This window comes from Grammomys surdaster, unplaced genomic scaffold, assembly GCF_004785775.1.
Source record: "Grammomys surdaster isolate TR1022 unplaced genomic scaffold, NIH_TR_1.0 220, whole genome shotgun sequence".
NCBI lineage: Eukaryota > Metazoa > Chordata > Mammalia > Rodentia > Muridae > Grammomys > Grammomys surdaster.
In genome coordinates, this window is record NW_021604665.1 from 10,214,913 (window position 1) to 10,230,336 (window position 15,424).

Genomic DNA, 15,424 nt, shown 5'->3' on the forward strand with positions numbered 1-15,424 from the left:
CAATAAATGAGGAGATAGGCATTTTTAGCCTGAATCAGACATTCCACACCATGCATACATATCTAAACATCGTGCGTCACACATTAACGTGTATGATTTTTACCCTTCTATAAAAGTAAGACTAAATTGAATTTAGATAATAAAAATGAAAATATTCCAGAAAATGTAAAATTAAGATATATAGATATAGATATAGATATAGATATAGATATAGATATAGATATAGATATAGATATAGATATAGATATAGATATAGATATGCATACATAAAAGACCTTGGGGACTTCAGAGATTGGGCTAGTTTGTCTGTGGGAAAAAGGGTGCATGTTAGAGGCAGAGTTTCCTGTGGGAAATGGAAGCAGCTTAGAGACAGAGAGGACTCGCAATGCATACTGATGACTATGGGTCAGATTTTGTTCAGTAGATAGGGAAAGTGGATAAAACATAAAACGAAGGCATTCTAGGAAGGAGGAACACTGGGCATATATCCATAAAGAAAGAACAAGGATATTTCTTCAGGGAAAATTCATATCCTGAACCTAGAGCAGATGGGATAGAAAGCATAGAGACAAGCATGGAATAGGAATACAATCAGACAGGATCTTTGGAGATGAGGCATTTACAGGAGTGCAGAGAAGGATGAGGAGGCCTTTGAACCACTTCCAGCCTGAGTATCACAGCAGCTTTTTGTTAAGGAAAAACTCTAAGGACTTCATAACTGCATTCATCATTAAACATTTGCAACTCACTTTACAATAGAATAGTAATGATAATAACAACAAGAACAACAACAAATCAAGGTTGGAAGGCCGTTTGTGAAGTACTCTGAGGACATAGGTTCCCCTGACCCTGTAGTCACCCACAGAAAGTCAGGATAGGCTGTATTAAAGCTGCAGTAAGTACCATGCTCAAATCATAGTGGCTCAGAAAAACAAGAAATGATTTCATGCTTACTCTAAGTGTATGCTGTAGGCGAAAAGAAAAGGTCACATTGGCAGGAGTGTTTGGGGAACGCAGCACTAACAGTGAAACAGTCCTGTTTGGAGTTACGAATAGCCATCTCCTCTGACATTTTGCAGACCAAATTTGTTGATCAACAAAATTCCAGGGGGCAGAAAATACAATCATTTCATACCTGCTATGCCGTCTTCAGAAAGCTGTGCTAAGTCTATATCCTCATTTTAGTACTCTGATGTGTATCCTTCTAAAGTATTTTCAAAGATTATTTCATTTCTTGAGTGAGTATTTTGTACCAGGCACTGGGCTGACCTTTTTAGATGCATATTTTTCTCTTTGAATCGCTTTAAAAATTCTCTGATGGTTTTAGCACCTTTCTAACTGGCCAATCCTGGCTTCTGTGTTGTAACTTTAGGATACAATAGGCTATCTATGAATGTCGGGGCATTATATGCTGACTTTTAAGAGGCTCCTGAAAGATACTCAGTAGATAAGGAAGATTAAAAACTGGATTCCAAATGCTGTCACTGCCGTCTCCATGGCTGACACCCCACTGACATGACCCCTTATATTTACTATGTGCCCAGCACTGTACCCTCAACTATTTTACAAAGACATGGAGTAAGATGATGCCTTTTGCTTAAGAAAGAAAGTCTAGTAAGAGAGAGATGCCGCTCAATCTGGGTCCAGCAGATACTAACAACAAGTGGTCTAACCAGGGAACGTCTGGAAGAGTTCAGAGGGAAGTAGAAAAGGGAGACTGTGGACAGCAATTACGAGGTGAAATGAATGAACAGCTACACAAATGAGTAGCCAGCATAGGAACTGAGATTGTGATTCACAAAAAAGTAAGAATTTAATAGATTTTTATAGAAATAGAATTTAGAAGATTGTAGAAACGAGTCCAGCATAAAAGACCTGCAATAAAAACCACCCACGTTGTATGCTGCAAGAATTGACATTTATAACTGAGAAACACAGCAAATGAGCTGTTTTATAGGTTCAGGTGAAGAAATAATTTAGTGTTGATTTACTGAACTTTTTTCTGTAAATTGGATATTTATGAAAAGGTATGTGTCAACTTATTCACTCATTCACTTAATACTAGAAGAACACAGATTCATATTAGGCACTAAGTAATAAATCTAAACCAGTCTATATGTATTCAGAAATTCATGGATCTAACTGACGTCAGCCTGGGATTCATTCATTTCTTCATTCAGGTATAAAAATTGATTTCAAAGTCTGTGAAAATAAATATAAGAAATAAATATAAGAAAGAATAGAAGAGTTTATGAAAAGGGATGTGGTTATCAAAAGGAATAATAAAAATAGTAAAGAATCAGACCCAAATGAAATGTTGATATAGAAGGTACAGTAGAACCTTGAAAAGTGTCCCAGAAAAAAAGGAGGGAAAATAGAACCCCAGAACTTTGTGTATGGATGATATTTCAGGAAGAGGGGATGACTCAGCAGAACCAAAGGCCATGGAAACATCAAGGATAGTCAGAAGCATCTACAGAAGGAGTTTTGGAAGTTTCAGATCTGCAGTAGTTAGGAAGGGAGGAGATATATTTATTTTTCTAAGAAGCTGATAGAAGACAAACAGAATAAAATGTGGTCCTTTATATCTATAATGGCCACAGGGAGGCTTTAAAAGTGTGCACATGAGTTTGGATGGCTTGAGTGGGTGAAGATTTGCCTCACTAGTCTGACACCTGGATTCAATCCATGGAACCCTCTGTGGAAGTAGAGAAAAGACTACTGAAATTTTTCTCTAAGCTCTACATACGGACACTTGCACCCTGCCATCCCTCCACACACACACAGTGTAAGCAAGCTTACAATAAACTAGTATAAAGGAGTCATTTTACTTTTTGTATATGTGTGCATGTCTGGGGGTGGGTGCGCCACAGCACATGTGTGGAAGTTAGAGGAGAACCTGCGGGTATCAGATCTCTTCTTAAACCATGTAGATTACAGGGACTGAACTTGAGTCTTCAGACTTGGCAGCAAGTGTTCTTAACTTCTGAGCCATCTGTAAGCCCAAGGGAATTGGGTTAGGTATAAAGAGTGGATTTGGAGGAGGCAGGTGTTTTAAGAGTTAGTTAATGGGGAAGCTGATAGAAAAGGGTCAAAGGCCAAGGGTAGTATTGTATGTGATGTCTAGATGTCTTTCAGTCAAAGTCATGAAAGACTTCCTGACCAGTGTGTTCATCTTCCAGATCTGTCCTCATAATAGTCAGAGCCAGTGTGGTGCAAACAACACACTTTTGGGGGCTGGAATCTGAAATAAAGATTTCAGGGTAAACATGCTTGCACTGCCGATTCTAAGGAAAAGTTCCTAGAACCCTTCTTTCTCAAACTCTGCCTCGTTCTTGATACTGATGGTTGCTGGCTACTGATGGACTTTTATTTTTGTCTGTGGCTACACAGCTTTAGACCCTCCTGTGTTTACAAGGCCTGCCTCCCTTCATGACTGTTGTGTCTCTGGTCTCTCTCCTCACAAAAGTTTAGATCATTGGACTTTCCTAACTATCTTAATCTAATATGACCCCTTCTTAATATGATGGTAATCCATTTCTAAAGGATGCCACATTCTGGGGTTCTCTGTGGACATGATGTGTTGGACTACACCATCTTATCATATAAGGCCAATAAAAGTGTCTTTGAAATGGTCACTGAAGTGACTGAGCTGCACACAAAAGATGTCTTTAGTGAAGAAAGTGTATAAGAGCAAGAGGGCTTAGCATCACGCTTAATTTTGTAGACACAAGTCAGCTTCCTTTTCTTGGTAAAATAATAGATTTTGAAAATGCTTCACAGAGTGTTAAAATGTGGCCTTCCAAATGATGCATATATACATATACATATACATATACATATACATATACATATACATATACATATACATATACATATATATATATACATGAATAGAAAAAGGCAAGATGTAATCTTAGAAATTTTCTTTGTGGTTGTGGGCGGTGGGTGGGGTGAGGCAGAGGTGAATGCTGACTCCATTCTTCTGTATTCTCTGTCTCTTTTGTTTGAGGCAGGGCCTCTCACTGGAGCTCACCATTTTAGCTAGACTTGCTGGCCTTGTGAAGGCACAAGGCTTTCTAGAATCTTCCTCCACTGCTTTTCCACTTTCTTTATGAAGGCAGGGCCTCTGAATTAAACCCAGAACTCACTGGTATGGCTAGTCTTGATAGTCATCGTCTGTCTCTGCCTTCTTATAATGGAATTAAAGGAAAGTTACCATACCCACCAGGCTTTTTGCATGGATTTCTGGAGATTAAAATTATATTTCCCATGCTTGCATTGCAAGGGTTTTAACCTCTGAGCTATCACTGCAGCCCAAGGCAGTTCTAGTCTATTGTGGTAGAACAGCCTGTCTATCTTAATCTGTTTCCGTAGCTCTGGGAGGGATTGCAAAGATTACATTTTCCATTTTCAACTGCAATTAAGTGAAGTCATATAGCCACACCCACTTTAACAGAATGGCTCTGAGGTGACAGGCATGGTGTCAAAGGTGGTGCTCTTAAACCTTAGGCAAGTTTCCTTTTAGCAAGTCAGAACCCCTGAAAACCTTTCTCTTCTGGCCCCTGCAGGCAAAAACACAATTCAAGGAATGGTAGAGCAAAAGAGTGAAATGAGAATTTCAGAGCATGGAAAAGAATCAGCCACCAGTGAGGGATTTTTCCCACCAGACTATTATCTGTAGAAGATAGAAACTTCTATGTCAGCTAAGGCTTGGGTGAATGTCAGCTCTCTTTCCCCTAACAGCCTGGCCTTAGTCTAAATTAATATCCTGCCTGCATTCTGTAGATGACAGATGTCACTACCATTCTATAACAGATAAGGAATCTTGGCTCCAAGAAAAATGGAGTCACTTGCATCAGATCACACAGCTGATCAACATACTCTGCCAGAGTCCAGTGTGGAGATTTCAAATATTGTGCTTCCATTGTGTCTGTGACTGGCAGGCTCACAAAGGGTTGTGAGATGCACAGACAGGCTCAGTGCCACGGTGTTTGTCTGCACAGGGAAACGTCCAAGGAGGCCAGACACCACCTTTCCCATAATGCTGCCTTACTTAGAGACAACAGGTGATGGGCTGTTAGGATCTAGTAACTTTCTAAATGGAAGGAACAATTAAATGATGTGAAATTACTTCTGTGCAAGGTGGCTCCTTCTGAAGCACAGATGTCATTTGTTGTACACAGCAAACAGATTTTGGGTGGTGAGATTTACTTTCAAGTCAAAAGAATGTGCTTGCAGTGGTGGGGTCGAGGTACTGACTGCTAAGGCACAGATGGGAGAGCAAGATGCTCACACCAGCTGGGCATTAAAGAAAGCGACCACAGCTATCCATTTTATATTTCTGTTTCAGTAACACATCAGTTAGACTGACCACAGAGAGCCTTGTGGCTGGGACTATCGTTTTAAAAACTTGAGGACCTGGTATTAGCACATAATTTTTAAATGCACATAGGCTCAAATGTGATATGTAGAGAGAGCCACACGAAGGACAGAAATCAGTTTATGCATCTGGGGGTCCCTGTTATCTCAGCCTCAAGTTATGCCTGCTCATGAAGAACAGGTGTTAGAAATAAAATCAAGGGGAAAGCCACGAGGAAGCCAGCCCCTCTAAAACCATCTCGAGAAATTCTAAAATTACTCTTCTTAGACAAATGGCTCCCGAAAGCTGAGATAATTTTTTATCTTGAGGGTGTATAGGGGATACTAAATCTTCTTGCCGACACAAGCTCATTTGGAGATGGGCTGAGGATTCCATTAATCATGTATGTGGGTCTCAGGATGTTATATGCTACATTAAAGGTTAAACCCGGGAGTGTCAGGGAGACACTGTCTTTGTCTGTGGTAAGGACACAGAGGTAATAGATGCCGGGGGACATTTTTTTTTGAAAAATTTCTGTTTATTATTATTATTATTATTATTATTATTATTGATTCCTTCTGAATTTCATATTATGCACCCCAGTCCCATTTGTCTCCCTATCCCCTCATATTTATTTGCCCTTTGCCCTTGCATCTTCCCCCCAAAATAAAACACATACATATAAACAAACAACAGTAACAAAAACAAAGCACAGAAAACATCTCATTGTGGAAATGGTAGTGTGTCACAGTGCATCCCATAGTCTATCCTTCATCCACACATCTGCACTACTGTAGCGTGTCACAGTGCGTCCCATAGTCTATCCTCCATCCACACATCTTCACTTGCAAATGTTCATTGCAATGAGTCATTGGTCTGGTTTAACATCTGTGGTTTCTGTGACACCATCAATATTTGATCTTCGTCAGCACTCCTCCTGGTTATCCTGTTGGTACCCTGTGTCATGGAGATCCTAAAGCTTTGAGACAGCAGAACTGGCCCTTTCACACATCCTAACTATTTGCATATGCTGAGATTTTAGGGTGATCTCATTCAGCTCCTGGGTGAGAGCTGAACTGGTGGTGAACAGGCTCTCCCTTATTTGCACGCCCAGTCAAGGTGTGGGGCCCTCTTTCCCAGCCTGTGAGAAACTGGGCCAGATCCTAGCTCTCACATCCTGAGTGCTGGCTCACCCATGCCTGTGCTGTTAGGGCCAGCTCCACTTTGTTGTCCAGGTGAGGTTGAAGGCCTGCTCTCCTAAGAGTTACAGCAGAGATGGAGCAGGGCTACTAGCTCTCTTGCTTTCAGGACCCCAGGGCCAGTTCTCAGGACTGATGCAGGTGGGGAGAGGAGTGGGGGAGGGAGGGAGGTGGAGAGATCTTTTTATTTAGCCATGTACAAGAAGAAAGCCCACTGACTTAAATAGAAAGAGACTAGCACTGAAGCAAAAGCACCATACACAACTGTGTAAACCATCTTTCAAGATGCAGAGCTTAAAGTATTTAAGGATTAGTGAACTTCGGTGGAATGCATCTGTATATGTTCATGTGTGCATATAGATTTTACAAGAAAAAAGTGAGACACGTATATACAGTTTAGAGCACTTAACATCTTAGAGTTTTCTGATGGTTTCTGAACCTCAAATATGCTTTAGTAAATTCATTTCTTCACTCAGGCCAATGAGATGGCTTAGTAGATAAAAGTGTTTTCTGAGTGAACCTGAAAACCCGAGTTCAATCCCTGGAACCCATATAAATGGAAAAGAAGAGAACCAATTCCACAAAGCTGTGTTTTGACTTCTACGTGCACAGGCTGGCATATGTGTGTGTGGACACACACATACATACACACACACACTCACACATACATGTATATACACACAGACATATATACACACATGCACATTTGCACACATGTATATACACACACCTGTGCATAGACACAGGAAAACATACATGCATATTCACATACATATACACACATGATCATACACATGTATGAGCACATGTATATACATATGTATGCATATACATATGAAAAACACAAACATACTTGCAAATGTATATGCACCCATGTGCATATACACAGGAAAACACATACATACATATATGTATAGATGCACATGCTCATTAACGCATATGTATCTTTATGAAGATTTCAGTGTCTGGTACCTACAAAGACTGATAACAAATTTTCTTCATGAAATTAAGGTTTCTTTGTTGCCCTTGAATTTTTCCATAAAAGCAAATCTTTCCCAGCTCTTCATAAATAAGCCATCAGAGTTTTCTGTTATACCAGACACAAATGAAGGGAAGAAAGCCAAGTTCACTCATTAGCAATTTCATAAATACTTTGTTTAGCTAGCAAATGTAGAGGTGACATTTTGTCACAACAGATTTGAGGTATGTTCTTTGACTTCAATTAGCTCCGGTGTCATTGGTCTTTGCTTTCAGCTGATCAGATGTGAGGAGGTAATCAACTGCTCAGACCCGACTTTAGTCAAATCTAAAATAAATCATGGGATAAAGACATCCTCTTAGATTACCTTTCAAACATTGACAATCAAGGCGGGAAAGATTAGAACTTTATCTACCAAATTAGTTGCATTCATCTCTTGAACGGAGGCTGCCAAAGTGTCAGAAATTGAACTGATCAGAGCCAAGAAATATTGAAAGAAGCAAAGCCAGGGGGGAAATAAAAATGTATTTAGCTGAAAGAGGCACAGACAAAAAAATGGCAAACAGGCACCTTGTAGTTAATTCCTAGAGGAAGGATGAGCCTTTGCCTGGGTTCCAGGCAAATGTATATTTGCAGGACATCTGAGCAGCTTCAAACATTCTGATTTTAGGATTACTAAATCTTCAGTCTACTTGTTATTGACAAAATGAAGTCTTAGGGTATCGTAAGGACCTTTGTGGCCCCGCTCAACTCCAACACTCAAAAAGTATCAGAGACCATTGGACATTTTATTATTTTACTGATAAGTACTCAGGAAAGAAGTGATAACCATTATAGGGAGCATGGCTCAGTTAAGTGCTTGCCCAGAATGCACAGAGCCCCAAGTTCAGTCCCCAGTACTGGATAAAATGGTGGCACACTCCTGTAATCCTAGCATTTGGGAAGTGGAGGCAGAAGAATCAGAAATTCAAAGTCACCCTCAGCTACATAGCAAGTTTGAAGCCAGCCTACGCCACATGAGTACATGAGTCATTGTATCAAAGCAAATAAACAAAACAAATAAAACCCAAAATATAAACAACGAAAAAGAATGAATGCTTTAAAAACGGGTGAGAAAACAGTTTATTTTCTAAATCTCAGAATTATGTTAGCAAAATATAGTAAATTCTCAGCTCCTTCCAATTCCTAGTTTTGTTTTCATATAATAGTAATAATAATAACCTTCTTCTTCTTCTTCTTCTTCTTCTTCTTCTTCTTCTTCTTCTTCTTCTTCTTCTTCTTCTTCTTCTTCTTCTTCTTCGCATGTGAGTGTAGGTCAAATGACACCTTGGAGGAGTCAGTTCTCAACATACACCAAGTGGGTGCCAGGAACAAACTCAGCTTGTCAGACTTCATTGCAGACACCTTCATCCATTTGGGCCATCACATCAGCCCTAATTCCAAATTTTAATACTGAGTGGTGAAGCTAAATTTTATGTGCTATGTTTCTCTAAGTCATTAGTTATACTATGATAAAATTGTGTTAAATATGTACTCATTTATAGATACAAAATCCACTGATTTCATCTACTTCATCTCTCTTCTTCTCTGGACCACATTGTTGGTTAGAGACAGGGAAGGTCTGGACATAAAATATGACCATCATGGGCAGAATTCTCCAGACATACACCTCAGGGAAAAGTAGAAAGTGGCTTTGTGACTCACTTTCCTGAAGGACACACAGAAAGAGCAAAGAGAACATCTGGAAGTGCCAGGAACAAATTGGCTTGAGTAATTTGAGGTAGAGTCAAGTAGAATTCACAAATGAGGAATGCTGTAACTATCACCCGTGGGTCAATTTATAGAACAATGTGTAGTTTTCTCAATGGAAAACTCTAAAATCAAGGTATTGGGAACATTGGTCCTTCTCAGTGCTATGAGAGAATGACCCATTTCTGCTTTCTCTCAGGTCTGTAGACAAAGCCATCTCTGCTCATATCTCTTAACAGCTTTCTTTCTTTCTTTCTTTCTTTCTTTCTTTCTTTCTTTCTTTCTTTCTTTCTTTCTTTCTTTTTTCTTATCTCAAGGACAGTCACACTGGCTCAGGTCTTGCTCTTATTTTAATGCAGTATTGTTGGTAAAGATCTCTGACTTAAAAAACTAGTCATGCACTGTGGAACTAGAGTTAGGCCTTCAAGATACAAGTTTTGAGGGGCACAATCCAATCCATAACAATACTGCTTTTTTCCCTCATTCATTAACGCAAGTCCTTCGAGAACTATCTGCAAAGATGGCAGCACTCTTTAACCTTCATTTATGGTTCATGGACCAACATCATCCACAACAACAAATCACTTAAGTGTCAAAGGTGACAAGTAGGAGGGTTGAAATGTCATCCTGGTCTTCAGGGTTCTGAGCCTCTTGTCTTCCCACTCTGAGACAATCAAAGGGTGTATACTGAAAATTAGCGAGCATCTCACCACACACTGAGGTATTTGGGAATCAACAACTTAGTCTCACTGGGAACTATGGAAAGTGCTAGAAATAATGCATTTTTTTTGTCCCCAAAACATGACGTTATGAAGCACATACAGAGATACCACTGGAGCCATGTTGTTTGATTCTGTTGACCTAGGTGATCTGGATCTTATAATTTTCCCCCTTGGCTTGTCTCTGGTAGAATTTGTTTGATGTTTCACTTTTAGGGGGTGGAGTGTGCATAATTTTCAAACCACTAAGGAGTACTTAAAAAGAGTGAAGACCTCCTTAAATAAACAGAGATCCCAGCAGGTATTACCCTTGTTGAAAAGGTAACAAAAGAAAACAAAACAAAAAACAAAAAACCACCACCACCAAAAAAAAACCAAACCAAATCAAAACACCTTTTAAAGAGGCTCATAAAACAGAAATAATCAGAAAAAATAAACATTCTGACAAATAAAAATAATAACCATGAGTAAAGTCATTAATTTATTTGTAATGTCTATAAGAATGGATTGTCTTTTAGGGCGCAGCACATTTTTAAATGTATTATTCAATGCTGTTTGTTGCCTTTAGACACTCAAAAAAAAAAAGCCCAACCAAACAAAAGCTACTGTGTGTGTATGGGGGGCTACTTCTCACTCTCCATTTTGATATTTTCGAGTGTTAGATTCACGCAGGCTGAGTGACATTTGCTTGTATGAGTAGATGTAATGATTTAGAAACAACGAGTTGCGAATAATGGCTCACACAGAGTGACGACTCAGTCCTTTCCTTGTGTGAAATAATCAGTGTGTACAGTAGCAGACCGATTCCTCCGTATTATTAAATTTCTTGTCAAAATCTTACTTAAACCTCAGAGACAAAGATGGATTCTCCCTCTGTGACTCCTAGCAGTGAAATTTACTTCTCTGACACACTGCCGGTTGATTTAGAGCTAATGTGTCTGCTTTTTATTGGCTTCGTGTAAAACATGGCTTTCCTTGGCTTCTTTCACTCCGCATTGTCTTAGAAAAATATGCAATCTCAGTTGATACTGCAAGAAATTAGTCTCCCTGAGAAATATCTAGGAAGACTGATACAACAAAATAGGCATCTTTCATAGGCTTCTGGTGGCTGAATATTCACCAAGCAGAAGGTACAGCGGGGGTGGTAATCAATACCTAGAAAGTAACACTAATGAAAAGGAAAAATGATAATCCACTTTGCAAGTTGACAAATGATTGTACTTGTGATTACTCTGTGCCGAAGTCTGGCCGTCTATGCCGTTCAACTTATATCTACGATATAATATTTGAACCTTCTGTTTATTATGTTAATAAATAGTTTGACTCTGAACATTTAGACATAGCAGAGAAGAAAACAAGAGTGGTTTCACACATGGAACCACACACAATCTACTACATTTTGTAAGGTTTCAACTCCAAAGAGAGAAAGAAAAGATGATAAAAAGCTTAAAGATGGCAGAAGGAGAACCCGCTATCTTAAGTGAGAGTTAAAGATAATTGAAACTGGACCAGAGAATGCCAAGGAGTGGGAGAGGGTAGACTCAAAGAAGGGGTTTCTGGAAGACAGAAGTACGTACATAAATATCTTGATTCTCTCAGTGACTTGAGTAAAGATGAAAGAGACCAAGGTCATGGACTGTAAATCACCTAAGTGGTCTATTTTCAGGAATTAGTCTCCATGAAGTCAGTCGTAGCTATTTTATAATCCTTGCCGAGAACTGGGCAGAATCCAATGTTAAGACACGCAGTTCAAGGCACTTCCCTGAGTCCTCATGCGTCGAGGTGGGAAGTGGGCCAATTGCTGTGGGACCCTGTATATGCTTTATAAAGCTATGTTTATAGAAGAGCTGACACCCGGCTGTGAGAAAGCAGGAAGGAAGCCCCAGGGTCCTTGATAACAGCACCGATGAAACATCTGTTCATGAAAAACACTCACAGCCCCGTCTGTCTGCAAACTGTTAGTAAACTTGTGTGTCGAATTGTGTGTTGGTGCTGTAGGATCTCACTGTGTAGTCCAGGCCGACCTCCTACTTGTACATCCTTCTGCGCACGGATATCTCAATGACACCCTGGCCCTTTTCTTTCTTCTTCTCCCATCCCCTGCCTTCACGTCCCTTCCTTCATCTTCCGTCTGCACTCTTCCTCCTCCCTTTGCTCATTTTTCTTCACTAGGTTATGCACATTTATTTTTTATCCACTGTGAAGTTTTCTGTTTCTTTTCAGGGTATTCAAGATGTCAGCCCTTGGAGCATTTCTAGGTGCAGGTAGACGCAACGCTGTGTTCACTGTTTTCGGTTTCCTGCTCTAGTTCTCAGACTTGTCTGCAGTTAGATGAGCATGCCACTGAGTTCTGACAAAGGATCACAGAAGAAGCCCGGGGCTGAATCCTAAAGCTTTCCACTCTCACCTGCAAGATCACCTTCCCCTTTGTCAGAGAAGTTAGTCTTAACTTTCCACTCCTGTTACAGAAGTTAGGCCAGCCTGACCTATCCGATGGACTACCCAAACAGAGAATCCGAATAAGTAATCTGCCATGTTTGCCAGCGTTGCAATTCAAAGCAGAAAGCACTTAGAAACATAACAGGCTTTCAGCAGAAATTCCTTAAACTATGTCACATAGAATTGAAACCGATATACTTTGAGCTTTTAAGGGCTTCATGATTAATGGCATTAAAATTATGAATAATGATAATCTCTTACACTTTTGCAAATAATTTCTAAAGAGACATTCACATTCCAAATGTACACCCATATCTAAGTTCCATCCATTAAGGACATATTTTCATGAATCTTTCACAAAGAATTATTATTCTGAGAAGGTAATTTTCTCTATATGTTTGAAGTGAACTTATGAATAACTTCTTTTATGAGCATTTTGCTCTGAAATCTCCAGTTCTCTACAATAAGCCTTAGAGATTTTCTCAACCTTCATATGAAAAAAAAAATCTTTAAATACATAGCACTTAAAAGTCAGGCAGAAATGCCATCTACCTGTTATCTCAGCACTTGGGAGGCAGAGGAAGGGGATATCTACAGTTGCAAGGCATTCTGGTCTATGGAGTAAATTCTTGACCAGTCAACCCCACATAAGGGAACCCTGTCTCAAAAGACATATATATATAAAAAATACAGATGTTTAAGATGTACCCAAGAAATTTATATATCCATATTTAATTAATTAACTTTAGTGTGTGTGAATAGTCCATTGATTCTAATGTGTAGCCTTAGGGTTGACAGGATAGCCATGGGTTCTAGGGTTAAGTTTAGCTTCCCCAGTGTTTCTAAGTATACTGTTCAAAAGTATCTAGCTTCATTCCATCTTATCCTGTACACTGAAAATATGTATCATATACAATGTTGTAGTCAATTATTTTGCCTTTTAATTCATGTTTTCTGTCACCATTTTTAATATTAACCAGTATATTTCTTTTGGATGGAAGTTAATCAATAAACAGTTGATTGATAACTTTGAAGTCATTCATAATCCAATGCATATATACTATTCTTTATTATACAGATCAGAAAACCAAAATGTTTGATTTTCCAGTTAGAGTTTTGAATTGATAATGCTAATGAGGCCAAAGTTATTGGCAGGACATTTTATCTTAAAAGAAAGGAAGAAAGAAAGAAAGAAAGGAAGAAAAGAAGGAAGGAAGAAAGAAAGGAAGGAAGAAGGAAGGAAGAAAGAAAGGAAGGAAGAAGGAAGGAAAGAAGAAGCCCTACTTGAATTATAGGCATGAGATCTAGTAGCCAAGCAACATTTACTGTAAGTAAAGAACGTAGAGTTGGATAAGGTGAAGACCAGAGTGTGTATGCTTATTGACATCACTCATGGAAAACAAACAATTATCTTATTAATATATATTCCTAAGTCACATACTATAATTTTCAGTGACTCACAGCAGAATGTCTTTGTAAGTAAATTACTTTACTTTTTAAAAATTAGTTCTCTAGATTATAAAATGCTGCTTTTTTTTAAAGGAGGCTATTATGAACAATTTTGGTATTAAAAACTCATCAGAAACAATATTGAACTTAGAAACATATAGGTAGCTTGTTTAAAAAATTTTTTTTAGATCTATTTTATTATGTGTATGAGTATATTCCTTGCATGTAAGTATACCATGTATGTGCAGTACCCCCAAGGACCAGAAGAGGGTGTCAGACTCCCCAGAACTGGAGTCACAGATGGTTGTGAGCTGCTATGTAGGCTGTGGGAATTGAACTCAGGTCTCCCACAAAAGCTATAGCATTCAGCTATGTCTCCAGCCCACGCATTGGCTAGTTTATTAAAAAGTGAACAGAATCTATATGTATGAGCTGAGTGGAGGAGCTCCTGAGACCAGAGTTTGGAAATGACTAGAAAAATGTTTCTTTTAAAAGTTGCTGCAAGTATGTTTCTGCTTCTGCATGTGTCTTTATTTTAAAATTTTTGTCATACCTCTACCAGTCCTTTTTGTTTTTACCTTCATTTATGAGATCAGTGTGACATCTCAGGTTGTAAGATGGTTTTTGGGAATATCTAAATTATTCATTCAGGATTAATAAGCCTTTTAAATGAATATGATCTTGGATATTCATGGGTTTCATGAATTCATGATGGGCAGCATGGCCCTTCTTGCAAAGACTGCACACCATGTTAGTCGTTCAGGGATTGTCCTTTGATGAATTAAATTAAAACGGACTCAGTTGTCAGGAACTATTGAATGATGTGGAATTCTGTATATTTAAAATATTACCTTTTATTATGCATACCTACTTCAAAACCAAATAGCTGTGTTCCATAACCAAATGGGTTTTGGAGCACAAGTTTTTTTTTTTTTAATGCAATAAAAATGGGTCTATAAAGCATTTATGACAAAGTTCAGAATCTAAGGTTAATACAAAAGGAGTTGAGAGCAATCATCAGGTAAGTTAAAATTTAGCATAGGAGATGAAAGACAAAGATGGGGAAATAAAATGAAGAGAGGCATGGGGCAGAAAGGGATTCAAAAGGTACATTAATACTTCGCATAATGAAGAGGAATAAAAGACGGTGCATGCGCATACAGCAGTGGTCGTAAGTAACTGACGGAGGCTCTTCAGTTCACACTAGAGAAAACAGATAATAAATAAACGTCGGTCCGCAGATCTGTGGGTGTTCTGGACTTTTAAAAGATCCATAAATCAAGTGCTTATAATGTAACTTTCAGGATGAGGGACGCACATGCACACGCACACGTGGGGCCTGCATCTAATTTTCTCCCGGTCCCCAGGAAAATGCGTGCCATATCTATTGCAAAACAAAAGCAAGTTCAGAAGAGCTATTTACCATACACCAGTGAAAAATCAAGACCAACAGAAACCACCTTTTAAAAATACTGTTAGGGGAATTTAGGAGCGAGGAGTCTCTCATTATTTGCATTTCTTTACAGAT